This window comes from Triturus cristatus, chromosome 8 (genome assembly GCF_964204655.1).
Source record: "Triturus cristatus chromosome 8, aTriCri1.1, whole genome shotgun sequence".
Taxonomy (NCBI): domain Eukaryota; kingdom Metazoa; phylum Chordata; class Amphibia; order Caudata; family Salamandridae; genus Triturus; species Triturus cristatus.
The window spans coordinates 44,479,341-44,492,584 of NC_140591.1; the positions used below are offsets into that span (position 1 = coordinate 44,479,341).

The window sequence follows — 13,244 nt, forward strand, 5'->3', positions numbered from 1 at the left end:
ACATTTTTTAGCAAACCGTATTGAAAAGCAGCTTCATTTTGTCATACCTACATGGTTCCCTACAAGATACCCAATATTTTCAGAATGCTGCACAAAGGAGAAAGCCCTTTGAAGAGAGGGTTATGTCTCCGACTGCAGAGGTAACCACTGTCAGCGGTAGGATAACCCGGGATTAAGTGATCTAGGTTTCCCACGCTTGCTCCGGCACAATGCACTAGAAAAGTCTGTCAATTTTTCCATATGAGTTAAGGCGAGACAGGTGAACCTCGCCAAATACCGGGTCAAACCTGTCCTGTGTGTCTGAGAGTTCTCAGTCCGATTCAATAACACTTGTTGTTGCCCCTACTGAGACTTCACTGCCTGCAGATTCAACAGCAGCGTGTTTGGGAGGTGTTTACCCAGAAGTCAGGCACAACTTAGTAAGCCTGCGCGGAAAAGAGACGTGGCACTAAAGCACATGTGCATAGAAGACATGTCAGTCGCTTCCGAAAGTGTGCGCAAGAATGAGACACTGCTCATAGGTGCATGCGCAGAGACGCAGCCTACTCTTGCGCCTGAGAGACTACGCACTACAGCAGGCCCAGTAAAAGCATGTTTCTGCGCATGCGCCCGTGAGCCGTGTGCCCTCGTGCTGCTGTCATGTTTGTCCTCATCCCTGCTCTGTCACAGCTGGATGGTACAGTCTCTCGCTTGTGCAGCGCAACCAGACATGCTCTGCAGGTAAGGTACATACGTCTTCATGCTGCTGATGTGACACGTGTGCAGTGTGCAGAAGTGTGACGTGTTTATGCCGTGTGTGCAGGGGCATAGCAGGTCAGTTAGTTTGAGGGGGTGAGAGCTTCAGATTTCCCATAAACATGCTGGTTAAAATACATTATATGAGAAGCAGGGCAGGAGGGTGGCTTAAGGAGCAGTGGGAAGGGCGAGGAGCGTGGATTGTGAGGGGTACTGAGAACTAAATATTTTATAAAATAACAATTTTTAAGACCTTTAAAACGGAGGTGACAGTGTGTTTGTTTTTGTGTTTGTTTTTGTCTGCATGTGTATGTGAAAGTCCCAAGTGAAATGCGACAAACACCTCACCATACCTGACTTAAAACACCTGCACCCAACTATTTACTACAGAATGCATTTATTAGTGGGGTGTAACACCCTAAACACCCCCCTCCCCGAAACTAGGCCCCTGTATATCTCAGGGATATAAAAACCCTCTATGATAGTGAAGAGATACTCAATGCTCTTCCCAGCTAGATTGTGAATTGAGGCCGAAGGTAAGGCATGGTTATTCACTACGCCTGGGAATGGCTAGAGGGATAGTGGGCAATCGGCGGCCCTAACCCCAATGTGTGCCGTGAGAGATGAAGGAGGAGATTGACTCTACGGGAGGGTCTTCACAGGTGGAGGAGGTGTCCGTACATCGCCAGGAAACGTAACTCCTAAAATGTCCTCCAGACGCATGGGGGAGCTAGCCCTTCATTTTTTGCATAAGCTGAGGGAAACCAGTGACGCTGTTCTGTGTCCTCTCTGACTGGGGGGCCTGTGCGACCTTGATGGTGATGGGGTTTCATACTATACTCAAACTGTCAGTGAATCCCTGTGCTTAGTAATGGGTATTGCTTCGGAGATATTAGACTTGTTTATCTATTGAAACCACATCTTATACTAAATGGTCTAAAGCTATAAAAGTGCTATCATTGTGGGGAACAGCCACAAAGTAGGTCCACGTTCACCTAAGTCCACTATGTTGCGTTGGGCGACAGGCACTCTGCTAAGTTGGGGGGGCGGGCAGTTCTGGGTCCATCAGGCAGCTATACAGGGATGGGGGTTTGTTTCAAAGGGGGTGATCAAAAGAGGTTTGAAGGTATTTTATTGTGTTAATCAGTTTCTCCATATTAGGTACAACAACGCAAGGCATACACTTGTCAAACACCACATTAATCCACTTAGCATGTCTAATGATGCTCGGGTGACTTTGGCGCACCACACTGGGGGACTCATTTGTCGCGAAGCCTGTAGAACAGTGTGCACCATGGCAGGAAAATCCATACCTGAAATTTGATTAATGGAATGCAATGTAAAGGGCCTGGGGTATAAGGTGAAAGGTGGAATAGTGTTCCAATTTATCAAAAGGCACTCACCCGATGTTATCCTATTACAAGAGACCCACCTCATGCGGAACACTTGCAGGCCCCCAGACCGTTTGGGATACAAAATGGAGGTACATGCAGGGTACACCTCTGGTTCCCGGTGCACAGGAATACGCCTCAGGAAACAGCTTCCCCTCACCATTGACAGCATATGGTCAGATCATTAGGTAGGTATGCGGCCCTCTCGGGCACATGGAAAAGGGAAACAATCAACATCATATCAGCATATGTCCCACCGACTCTACATAGCGCTACTTTTCCTGACTTGGGTTCCCTTATGCTTTGATTTCCGATGGGGGAGGATCTTGTTGCGAGGAGATTTTAATATGGCATTATGTGGCAGTAATGACTGTCTGTTCCCAAGGCAGCCAGTCCCCTCACAGACCCCACTGACAGAATATTTTTCTGCACTGGGGCTAGTTGACATTTGGAGAACGTTTATCCCCACCACACAGCAATATGCATTTCACTCCCTCCCCGAAACTAGGCCCCTGTATATCTCAGGGATATAAAAACCCTCTATGATAGTGAAGAAGCACGAAAGAGGTTAGCTGGAACCACAAATGTCCGGCTTTTGGTAAAATAACACAGTTTTAACATCTCAGCAAAGTTATGTAATTGGTAGGAAAGTAGGGATGGAGAAGGAAGATGACAGTTCACGAAATTGCCAGGGGTAAGGGAAGTCACATGACACACTCTTTGATGTCACAGGAAGTGGTATATGATCTTCGACCCTGTATCCTAGGAAGTGATTCCACCTGATCTTGATCTTGCAGGCGGGCAACTAGAGCCAAACCGGGGGGGGGGGCTAAGTCTTCCAGCCATAGGCAGAGTGGCTGTAAGAAGGGGTGAAAACACAACAAAAGCCTCATTAACGAGTAAATGGTCTTTTAAAGACCTGTGAAGTACTCGGGTCCGGCTGCAATGAAACGGACGCCAGCCCGCGAGGCTGTCTCAGCCGGGCTGACACACCTGACGGGGGGGGGGGGGCGGGCTGAAGCCCGGTGAGCCCAATGGGTGTTGCGCGCCTGCTGAAGCGTAATGCTAACCTAACATAAAAAAATATTGATAAATCACAGGAAGATGCACACAATATAGATTTCGAAAAATAATAGGGGTCAAGTCCACCTGTGCAAGTTTATATTGACTATAGCTGTTGAATGTAAATAATTTTTGGCTTTATTTACACTTTATCATTGTTTATAAGTTGAGATGTATGGTCACTTGTAAGAACTGAGATCGAGGTTTTGTTAAAACGTGTCCTTTTTTTATGCATTTGTGATAAGATAATATGGATATTATTAAGAATGTGCGTTTCTGGGTGGCGAGGCCGATCGCCGAAGGAACTGGCCACTTCCTCTAGCTGCTCTGTGGCACAGTCTCCTTCTCCCCATTTATCCATTCAACCATCAGTCCCCTAGCCAAGGTCCAAACCAGCTCTGGGTCGTCTGGCATTAGGGGATACCTTAGATCGTTGACCGATAGCGGACCACCCATACACTGAGCAGAAATGGAGGTGAGGCCTGTGCGCTTGGATGGAACCTCGTACTCAGCGGCAGCGCAAAGGTGGTGATGTGTGGCGATTCACTTGAGGGGTCAACGATGTTGGGAGTCCCAGCCTTCACCATTGAGCGCAGTAACTGCAGTGCCTGTGGAGTACCCTCTCCTCTGGGATGGTCAAACGAACACCGGCTCACATTTTCGCCCTGCTGGTGAATGTTATTGAAGGTGGCGTGACGCTTCCGGACCGCCCACGTTGGCTCGGCCGCGGCAGGGGAGGCGAGAGCGGATGGAGCGAGGAGTTAGGGAAGGCTGGTGCTGGGTGTGTCTCCCCCTCACTTGCCACTTAATTGCTGAGGCTGGGCGGTAAGCTCGGAGGACCAAGCTGGTACTGTGCCATAAAACAGCGGAGGCTGCAATGTGGAGAACCCAGCCCTAGCCACTCGCCAGACTAATGAAAGGCCTTGTCTATTGTGCCTCCTCATACCCAGAGGGTGAGAAAGAACAGAGCCCAGCCACAGGCTTCCAGGATTTATGCCATCTTCAGCCCATGCAGAGGTATGTGGGAGAGTCTGGGTTAGCCTTCCGACCTGTGTAGAGGATCCATAACATTTGGTTAAACTCCATTGACTACGGGGGTCCTGGGAGAACCTATTTCCACTCATCGTGTGAGACTTACCTTGAGCTAAGGCTAGCTGTACTGCGGCCTGGTAGCTGAGTTCCTTGGTGCTTAGGTGGGGTGATAGACACACGGGGAGAAACCTGACAGGCCACGGGGGTGCCTGGCGTACCTGCTGGCATGCGTTAGTTAGTATCCCAGTGTCCCACTCACCCTGCATTGATCCAATTATACTTGCCCCAGCAGAATGACGGGTGGAAAGAACATGAAAAATACCCATCAGATCAAGTTGGATTAATTCGCCCTCCACAAGGGGACTGAGAGTCTGGAGAGCTCCCGAAAGTGTTTGCCCTCCATGACCCCACCCCCAGACATCTGGAGGAGACACCCTGTCCTTCCATGATAATATGATCTCCATACAGGGAGTCCGCACTACACTAGAGGTGAGCATGGACACCTATACAACAGAGGTCTCCTGATAGTGGCAGTCCTGCACACAATGGGGTCAAGATTCAAGAAGGTGAAGGGCACAGCAGTGACCTTGCTCCAGGACACCAAGGCTCTCAAGATCCAGGTCGGTGAGCTGCAGGCAGCCAATACACATTTAGAGGCGAGATTTGAGGACTATGAGGGCAGGTCTAGACGCAACAACGTCCACATTTTGGAGGTCCCTAAGCAGGTGGAGGAACCAGCCACAGACCTATTTGCAGAGGATCTTATCTGCAAACACCTCCAACTAAGGGGTCTCTCTAAAGTCTTCTCGGTGGAAATAGCCCACCAAGTGTCGAGCGGATGACCTCGTCCGGGAGCCCCACTGTGGGCCATCCACACCTGTCTCTTCAATTTCCGTGACCCGGATGTGGTGCTCCAGACAGCATGCACTGCTCCACCAGTGATTTATGAGAATACCAACATTACCTTTTTCCTGATTTTACCCTGAAGTTGCAGAAACAGAGACGTAGCTTTCTGGAAGTTAAGAAGCTACTGAGGGAAAAGGAAGTGAGATACTCAATGCTCTTCCCAGCTAGATTGTGAATTGAGGCCGAAGGTAAGGCATGGTTATTCACTACGCCTGGGAATGGCTAGAGGGATAGTGGGCAATCGGCGGCCCTAACCCCAATGTGTGCCGTGAGAGATGAAGGAGGAGATTGACTCTACGGGAGGGTCTTCACAGGTGGAGGAGGTGTCCGTACATCGCCAGGAAACGTAACTCCTAAAATGTCCTCCAGACGCATGGGGGAGCTAGCCCTTCATTTTTTGCATAAGCTGAGGAAAACCAGTGACGCTGTTCTGTGTCCTCTCTGACTGGGGGGCCTGTGCGACCTTGATGGTGATGGGGTTTCATACTATACTCAAACTGTCAGTGACTCCCTGTGCTTAGTAATGGGTATTGCTTCGGAGATATTAGACTTGTTTATCTATTGAAACCACATCTTATACTAAATGGTCTAAAGCTATAAAAGTTCTATCATTGTGGGGAACAGCCACAAAGTAGGTCCACGTTCACCTAAGTCCACTATGTTGCGTTGGGCGACAGGCACTCTGCTAAGTTGGGGGGGCGGGCAGTTCTGGGTCCGTCAGGCAGCTATACAGGGATGGGGGTTTGTTTCAAAGGGGGTGATCAAAAGAGGTTTGAAGGTATTTTATTGTGTTAATCAGTTTCTCCATATTAGGTACAACAACGCAAGGCATACACTTGTCAAACACCACATTAATCCACTTAGCATGTCTAATGATGCTCGGGTGACTTTGGCGCACCACACTGGGGGACTCATTTGTCGCGAAGCCTGTAGAACAGTGTGCACCATGGCAGGAAAGTCCATACCTGAAATTTGATTAATGGAATGCAATGTAAAGGGCCTGGGGTATAAGGTGAAAGGTGGAATAGTGTTCCAATTTATCAAAAGGCACTCACCCGATGTTATCCTATTACAAGAGACCCACCTCATGCGGAACACTTGCAGGCCCCCAGACCGTTTGGGATACAAAATGGAGGTACATGCAGGGTACACCTCTGGTTCCCGGTGCACAGGAATACGCCTCAGGAAACAGCTTCCCCTCACCATTGACAGCATATGGTCAGATCATTAGGTAGGTATGCGGCCCTCTCGGGCACATGGAAAAGGGAAACAATCAACATCATATCAGCATATGTCCCACCGACTCTACATAGCGCTACTTTTCCTGACTTGGGTTCCCTTATGCTTTGATTTCCGATGGGGGAGGATCTTGTTGCGAGGAGATTTTAATATGGCATTATGTGGCAGTAATGACTGTCTGTTCCCAAGGCAGCCAGTCCCCTCACAGACCCCACTGACAGAATATTTTTCTGCACTGGGGCTAGTTGACATTTGGAGAACGTTTATCCCCACCACACAGCAATATGCATTTCACTCCCGGGCACACGGGAGTGTCTCGGGAATTGACTTCCTTGTCTCGTTGGCTTCACACCTTTCTCATTTTATGGAAGTGCAACACCTGGCGAGGCAATATACAGCGTCGGGATTCTGCACACCAATAGGACAGTCCTTGTAAACTCTTGGTATGTCATGATGCCAGGAGTTAAGAAGGGGCTTGTCAGAGCCACAGACCAGTACTTTAAGGAAAATAAACACTGGGTTACTTTGGCGGTGACACTGTGGGAGGCGTATAAGGCAGTGGTCAGGCCCACAAGAGAGCAGCGGTGTAAATGCTGGAGCAGGACATTTTTTGGTTGGAAGCTCAACTGGTGGGAGATGGAGCGACAACATACAACACCCTCTAAACCTTAAACAACAGGAATATAAAGATCAGGTGATGGAGTCGGCCAGAGCCACAAACAGGGCAGCGCAGCACCGGGTGTATGAGATGGGGGACAAAGTAGGGAAACTGCCAGCATGGCTAGGTAAACGAGAGAGAGAAAATCGATGGGTGTCGACTATACGTTCGGACGACAGCAAACCTCTCGGTAATCTACAAGTAATTGCTGACACGTTCACAACCTATTACGCACAAATCTATTCCTCGGAGGGAATGCCCACTGAACGCGACTCCCTTGAACGCCTGGCCAATTGGCCGCTCCCATCTCTTGCACCTGAAGAAGTGCAGCTCCTAGACAGTGAGCTTACAGAGGATAAAGTGAAACAAGCGAATAGAGCCATAAACTCGGGCAAGGCAATGAGACCTAATGGTCTGCCGATAGAATTATATAACCTCACAGCACCATCTACAGCATCACATCTATTGAAGAGGTTCGAAAAGAGCAGTCAGGCTGGCATACTTCGCAGAGATCAGAGGCTCACCTCTATAGTTGTTATACACAAAGAGGCAAGAGCAGTGGAGCAATGTGCCTCCTACCGTCCTAAACCATTACTGAATTCCGAGGCTAAGATTATTGCCAAACGTTTAGCGCTTTGACTTATTCCCCTCATCTCAAAGCTGGTTCACCCAGACCAGTCTGGATTCATGCTGGGTCGCAACACAGCTCTTAATCTTTGAAGTCTTCACGGAGTACTGGAACGTAAGCATAGAATCAAGGAGGTTGCAGCGGTCTATCCCTCGATGCACGCATGGCCTTTGACATTGTGTAGTGGCCTTATCTCTTTTCTATGCTTGACAAATGGACTTTGGGCCTCAATTACTAAACTGAATACAACTCCTCCACACCGGAACCTCTGGAACAGGTGGTGGTAAACCGAAGAGTTTTCAGAGTTTTCCCCCTTCAGTAAGGGACCAGGCAGATCTGCCCCCTGTCACCACTGATATTTGCGTTAATACTTGAACCCTTGGCAGCTGGCTCCGAGGAGACCTACTGATTCGCAGCCTCCGCTGGACGGAGGACTGGGAAGACAGAACATTGTTTTATGCTGACGACATCCCTCGCTATGTAGCAGCACCACAGTTCTCCATACCCAGACTATTGAATTTCTTTACTAATTTTGGGAAATATCCAGGTATACAATCAATTGGTCCAAATCGGTGGTCTTTGTTCTTTATGTTCCAGCGCTACATCTACCGAAAGACTGTGAGGCGTGAATAGTGACAAATGGGTTCTGCTATCTTGAAATCTTCCTCGCCATCAGGCCAAACCTCTGTAAATACAAAAACATACAGGGCCCATTTGCCTGACTTAAAAGTTATGTCCAACATTGACAGTCGCTCCCACTGTCCTTGCTGGAGAGAGCTGCGCTTTTCAAAATGATGGCGCTACCGCGATTCCTACACGTATTACAAAACACACCCTTCACGGTGCCTTATATTTCAAAGCTATAGAGGATACAATCTAGACCCTACTATGGGATAGAGGACCCCACAAATTGCTCTCAATAAATTGATGCAAGGTTGGTTTGATGGAGCGATAGCCCTGCCCCGCCCGATATCCAAATATACTACAGAGCAGCTATCAACTAATAAGTTATCCAACCCCTAAAAGAACCTGCATACCGGATGTACCATCTGGTTCTCCAACCAGAGGGTTACCTGCGAGCGCTCTACACCAACCCATGCCGCCTCAACCTATAGGGACCAACGGCATTGATGGTCCAACTTTGGCACTCTACACTCAAAAAACTGGGGTCGGGAAACCGTATTACTCAAGCAACTCGCTTGTGTGACTGGGAACTTTTGGGTACAATGGGAACGACACAAGGCTTTGATAAATGAGACCTAATTTGGCTCTCAAAGGTGGGCGGCCTGTCCTCCGGGGCGGAGGTTGTATCCTTCGCTGAGCTACAAAAGACTTACATTCTAGCTCCCGCCGAGACTTTCCGATCCCTGAAGATTCGACATGCCCGCCAGGCTCCACTACCCCAGGGGGAGAACCTCCCCAAATCATTACCACTAGAACGTAGACTCCTAGACGAACACATCAGCCGCAGGGCGATCTCACTCACATACCAAAAACGTTGTAATAATTCCCCTGATATGCCTTTGGGAATTACGGGAAAGGGATATAGTAGACTTGCATAAAGACAACTGGCCAGAGGCCCTAGCATCTCCCAGAGAGGTGGCCATTATAACACGTTTCTGTTGGGTCCAGCTCAAGATACTGCATAGGGCCTATTTCTCTTGCACCAGAATAGCAAAAATGGGCAAGAAGATGGATACACTTTGTTGTAGACATTGTGGGCAGGATGGGACTTTCTTTCACATTATCTGGGACTGCCCGATAATAAATTCCTATTGGATCTTGGTTGTGTCGTGCATTGCGGAGATCTGTGGTGAGAGCCGATCACTCTTGGCCAAATGGTGTCTACTCAACTTATGGAAGACCACTGACCTTGGGCTGATCAGACATAGGTAACATTGGGCTGGATGATTGCCAAACGCAACATAGTTTGTCTTTGGGGGGCAGAGGCTGCACCAACTCTCCTGGACTGGAAGAGAGACATGGATTGGTGTATGGTGCAGTCTATGAGAGCAGAGGTTGCTCTGGAAGTGAGAAAGGGTGTGGGGCAACTGGAATGTTCATAGGGGAAATCCATGTACCGCCCCATTGTTGACATGGCGCTCCCCGGTCTTTGAAGACGAAGAGCAGGCGGCACCCCGGGTGGGGTAAATGCGAGATAATCCCTTACTGGAATTGATTTGAAAGCGATGTGCTGTGTGGAGATGTATCGCTTTGTCGATATAGTATACGGGAAGGGGGTGTTCTATTTAGTGCTTAATTGTGTCAAAATAATTGCCAGGGCCCCCATCAGGAGGCCACTGTAGCTTTCTCAGCCTATTGCCACTGCCAATGACCATAACAACACAACTACTAACAGGGCTCGAGAAATCATAAAAAAGTTACTAGTCCTACAGGTCTAGTAACTTGAATAATCTACCCGACCTAACTGTAAGGTACTTGACCTGTGAACTGGTCTCAAATTGTGTGATCCTAGGCAAATATTTTGTCTTATGGAGCCGCGTTTTTCTTTATCATCACATAAGAGAGCACCTTCAAATATGCAAGTTCACTATTTCTGCTTACAAAAAAACTTTTTCTTTACTAGACTAAATGTTTGCTCCATGTATAACAAGAATCGAGCCCAAATATAGGGTGCACATGCTCCCTGGCTTGCCTCTTTGGGCCAGATGTACGATTGTTTTTTGCGGCCACAAACGGGAAATCAGGCAATTTGCGACTGCAAAAAAGGGTGGCGGTTTTTTGCGAGTAGGTGACTTGCAAAATAGTTTTTGCGAGTCGCTATTAGGAAGGGGCATGCCAAGGGTGTCCCTTCCTAATAGCGAGTCAGAATGGTAAGTTTACCGCCGACTTCCAGTAGGTGGTAAGCCACTCGCAAACAGACAGGGGTCCCCAGAGGACCCCCTCCCCTTTGTGAATGGGTGCACAAATATTTTAAAAGAGCAGGCAGTGGTCCCAGGAACCACTGCTTGCCCTTAAAAAATGAAAAGAACATTTTTCATTTTTTTTTTAAAAAACGCATCCCGCTTTCCTTTAAGGAAAATGGGCTGCATTTGAGAAAAAAATTGCTTTATTGAAATAGCAAACACAGACATGGGGGTCTGCTGCCCCCAGCAGGCCACCATCCCAGTGTTTGCAGGCCTTCCCAATGGGTCACAAATTGCGACTTGCATCATGAATATTAATGTGGCAGGTCTCTTGCAACCCATTTGAGAATTGCAAAGTGTCTCAGACACTGTTGTACATTCAATTTTGCGAGTCGCAAAACGTCGCAATTTGCGACTCGTAAAATGGAATGGTCGCACATCTGGCCCTTAGTTCCCTAATAGCACTGTCATCTGGTTAGGAGCAGTAATAATTTCCAGTTCATGTTTAAAAACTCACTTTTCATAAATATATTTCTAAAGCATGATGTGGTAGTGCACTGTCATTGACAGATAGCATATTTTCCATTGAAATGGCCACAGAACGTTCCCACTAACATGTAGTTTCACTGATAATAGTGCATAAACAATATTTGGAAATTGGGTTTCGGCAAACATATTTAAAATTTGCACATCACCAAGTAAAGTGTTCTAATTTGTTTTGAGCCTATAAAAATATTTATTTCACCACAGAATTACAATAATGTGTCTTCATAACTAGTGAAATAAATTTATCTATTTAAGTGTTGTATAATAAAAAAACGAACATCTTACAGCCTTTCATTTCACATGCTTTGCACAGTTCAGTTGTTACACAGTTCACTTTTCAAAATACTCTAACTTTAGTCACGGAAAGAAAAATTAATGCAGAAAGACAAACTGACTTTTGACCTCTCTCTCCGAAACCAGTAAATGTGACAAGATAATTGGTTTAAAAGCATCTTTATTGCTCTTTCACTTTATGAGCAATAAAGATATCTTTAAATCTTTAAATCTTATCTGGTCACATTTGCTCCACTTTCAGAGGCAGAGGTCAAAAGTCAGTTTGTCTTCCCTGAAGTTAGAGGATTTTCAGCTCTCCAGAAGGGGCGAGTAGTCCCTAAGAATAGCTCGTACTGAATAAATCTTGCTCGACAATGAGAGCGGATTTTTCATGCACTGTACTAACCATCACACTCTTACAAGTATCACAGTTCTGAGTATAGCAGGCCACCAGAGCTATAAGAATTGCTTGGTCGACACCTTTTAATGCACATTAGGATGTTAGCGCAGTATAGCTCGCTCAGAGTTATAAGGGTGCACCTCTTCCCGCTCCAGTTTGTGACCTCCAATATACATATGTACAGGTGTCCTGTCCCCAGAGTACAGGGTTTCTCCAGGGTTGGTCGGTCCTTCACGTACATGAAGGTACTGCAGGTTAGTGTCATTGGACCTCTCTGGGTACTGTGAAACAATCTGTTGGGTGCATTAAATAACATTAAAAGAGCCCTATGGGTCAAGGGGTGGCAGGACTTCTGGTCCATCATGTCGAATCTCTCAGGGTGAGGGGTACCCTATCTCTGATGTGCAAAACCTAGGGCCAGCCTTCAGAGGGTCATGGTATGAACGGCAGCCCATTTTCTATAAACCTAACACAGCCAACAAACACAGCCTTGTTAGTGTTGTCTTATAGGCATTTTATATTTCTGAGCGGCAGGATTCGCCCATTGTGAAAAGGGAGGCCAATAACACTGTAGTATTCAAAGCTGCCAGAGATCACACATTTTGAAAGGGACATTAGTAACAGCTGAGATGCCAGAGATTACACATCATGAGAGGGACATCAGGAACATAGTAACTGTCTGAGGTGCCATAGATCACAGATCATGAACAGGGCAAGCAGTTACACTGTAACAGTCTGAGCATCCAGAAATCACACATCGCTAAAGACAGATCAGTAACACTGTAACATTCTGAGCTGCATGAGATTACACATTAGGAAAAGCTGTAACACTCTAACAGAGATCACACATCGTGAAAGGGACACCAGTAACACTGTAACATTCTCAACCCACCAGAGGTCTCACATCACAAATAGGGGTGAGCAATAGCAGTAACACTGTAGCACTTAGAGCTGCCGGAGATCACACATTGTGAAAGAGACATCAGTAACATTCTGAAATGCCAGGGATCAAGCATCGTTGAAGGGATATCAGTAAAACTGTAGTATTCAGAGGGCTAGAGATCACAGATAGTGAAAGGGACATCAGTAACTCAGTAACATTCTAAGCTGCCAAAGATCACACATCATGAAAAGGGCGAGCAGTAACACTGTAGTATCCTGAGCTGCCGGAGATTACACATTGTGAAAGGGACATCACTACACAGTAAAAGTCTGAGCTGCCAGAGATCACACATCGTGAGGGAGAGACCAGTAACACAGTAACATTCTGAGCTGCCAGAGATCACACATCATGAAAGGGTGAGCAGTAACAATTTAATATTCTGAGCAGCCAGAGATATCACATTGTGAAAGGGACATTACTACACAGTAACAGGCTGAACTGCCAGAGATCACACATTGTGAAAGGGAGACTTAGTCTTGGAACTTTTGATGAAAATTCCTAATATTTACAACGTGAGCGGGGAGATCAAGAAGATATATCAAAATGAGAAGAGAGGCCAACAGT

The 13,244-nt window shown here is 47.0% G+C and overlaps 1 pseudogene across 1 annotated transcript in view; it reads left to right on the forward strand.

Moving 5' to 3' along the window:
• Positions 1-590: 590 nt before the first annotated feature.
• The window catches only part of LOC146799975 (uncharacterized), a 255,248-nt pseudogene continuing 242,594 nt past the window's right edge, over positions 591-13,244 (forward strand). Inside the window, exon 1 of the transcript XR_014968027.1 lies at positions 591-720. The product of XR_014968027.1 is annotated as an uncharacterized LOC146799975 (transcript). The remainder of the gene's footprint in view (positions 721-13,244) is intronic.